Source organism: Alosa sapidissima, chromosome 9 (assembly GCF_018492685.1).
Source record: "Alosa sapidissima isolate fAloSap1 chromosome 9, fAloSap1.pri, whole genome shotgun sequence".
NCBI classification, from domain to species: Eukaryota; Metazoa; Chordata; class Actinopteri; order Clupeiformes; family Clupeidae; genus Alosa; species Alosa sapidissima.
The window spans coordinates 19,886,402-19,888,901 of NC_055965.1; the positions used below are offsets into that span (position 1 = coordinate 19,886,402).

Below are 2,500 nucleotides of genomic sequence, written 5' to 3' on the forward strand. Positions count from 1 at the left end.
AACATCCCCAATGACAGTTTAGACCCATTATAATCTAAAAATAGACCCTCGTTGTTAGTCCAATCTTTCCCTCTAACAAAAAATAAATAAAAAATCAGAAAATGAAATGACCTAATCACTATGAAAAAGTATGAACAAATAAAGTAAAATCTGCAAAATAGATCAGATCAGATAGAAAGTCATTCATTCACCTCTCTCACTTAAACAGAACTCCAGAGAGAGAGAGAGAGAGAAGAGATAGAACGTCAGAGAGATGGAGAGACACCCAGGGGGAGAATATAAACGAGGGAGCAATGAAGAGCCAGAGGGAGGGAGGGAGGAATGGAGAGATTTAGAGAGGGATGTGGAGAAGAAAAACACCCAGTAAATGGTGGTCAACGGATTACACGTTCTTGCAGATATGGAGAAAAATAAGAACATAGTATGGAAAAGTGGAGGAGAAGGCCTGGATGGAAAGAGACAGAGGGGATGTACTGAGGTATTAAGGCCACTCTCTCCTGTGGAGGTGAGGGGGATGGAGGAAGAAAAGGGGGGATGAGAGATTTAGAGGAGGAAAAGAAAGATGGACAGAGAGATAGAGAGCACATAGGGGGGAAACAAATCACATGCACCGAGACAATGTAGGAAAGAGAGAAGAGGGGGGATAGGGAAACACTGGAGGAAAGAGAGAAGAGGGGGATAGGGAAAACAGTAGAAGAAGAGAGAAGAGGGGGATAGGGAAAACAGTGGAAGAAGAGAGAAGAGGGGGATAGGGAAATCAGTGGAGGAAAGAGAGAAGAGGGGGATAGGGAAAACACTGGAGGAAATAGAGAAGAGGGGGATAGGGAAATCAGTGGAAGAAGAGAGAGGGGAGGTAGAGGGGGATAGAAAAAACACACAGGTGACAAAAATCCAGAGAGTGAAGGAAAGAGGGCGTACAAATGAAGAGAGAGAAAGAAAGTTCAGGGGAGGGAAGTGAAGTGGAGAAAGTTCTATTTCCATCTGCCGCGGCCCCCCCAGCACAACCCCCCCGTGGAGGTCTCCATTCTTTCTTCCCCTCGTTCACTCGCTTTTTATAGCTCTCCGAAATCTCTCTGAAATCTCTCTGAAATCTCTCCTCCTCTAATGCGATATCATGACGCCAGTGTGTGATGGTTGCCACTGAACGTGCTAAATGTCGAGGTTGTTAGGTTGCAAGATAGTGCGAATAATAGTCTCACAGTTTTTATATCTTTTATTCTCTATAATGTTTTCTCTCTCGGTCACTCCATCAGACATTTTCCTGTTTCATAGTCTTTTTTTCTGTCATTCTTCCTGTATGGTGTTTCTGAATCGTCTCTTAGTTACAGTCTCTTCGTGGCTTTTTTTCTACTGTCTTGTCTCTATTCCAATCTTCTCGTTCGTTCCTCCGTTTGTCTTTCTGTCCATTTCCCTGTGTCCAGTTATGCCTGTAGGAACAGACCCAACCTCACCATGACCCCCCTATCTCTCCACTTTACATCCTATCCTTCACTCTCTCTCTCTCTCTCTCTCTCTCTCTCTCTCTCTCTCTCTCTCTCTCTCTCTCTCTCCCTTGATCTCCCCCTCTCTCTGCTTCTTTACTCCTTTTCAGTTGTATTCAATTCCATTTAAATAAGCTTCATGATCATGAATATATTAGCAATATATTGTTGAGCTGTGCCGGCTAAATTAGCATTGTCAGGGAGTGTGTAGTTGGGGCTGTGTGATAACACGATACACACACACACACACACACACACACACACACACACACACACACACACACACACACACACACACACACATACACACATAGAAACCACTACAAAGAATATATATTTTACCCTCATACTCTCTTTCTTTCTCCCCCTCTCTTTTTTCTCTCCCTCCCTCCCTCCCTCCCTCCCTCTGTGGTGTGTAGACAAAGGTCTTTGGTAAATTGATAATAATTAGAGTCTGTCTTTTACCTGGTGAGGTGAGGTCATATGCTTGATGCTCCCTTACAGTGCTGATACGGGGGGGGGGGGTTAAGGCTGCATAAAGTCCTTGATCCATGAGATACTTCAATAAAGGGCTTTTACTCTTCAACACGTTTACTCTTCAACACGGTTCTTCATGTCGCTCTGTCTCGTTTCTCTTCGATACGGTTCTTCATGTCGCTCTGTCTCGTTTCTCTTCAACACGGTTCTTCATGTCGCTCGGTCTCGTTTCTCTTCGATACGGTTCTTCATGTCTCTCTGTCTCTGGGCAAGATGTACTAACGCTTTTGCGCCCACTTCAATTTCCCCTTGGGAATCAATAAAGTATCTATCTATCTATCTATCTATCTATCTATCTATCTATCTATCTATCTATTTGTTTAGCAATGTGCGTGTAAAATCATTGCGAGGTATGTACAAACAGGCCACAATTATGTAAAAGCGCAAACTGCCTGTCGCGGGAGCTGAAAGTGGCAGATTGTGTTTTTCATGTCATGCATATGCATTCATAGGAGGATCCAGGGGAAAGTGGGAGTTTAGCG

General features: G+C 43.8%; 1 protein-coding gene across 1 annotated transcript in view; it reads left to right on the forward strand.

Annotated features, from left to right (window-relative positions):
* The window catches only part of grin2bb (glutamate receptor, ionotropic, N-methyl D-aspartate 2B, genome duplicate b), an 85,187-nt gene that overhangs the window by 46,854 nt on the left and 35,833 nt on the right, over positions 1–2,500 (forward strand).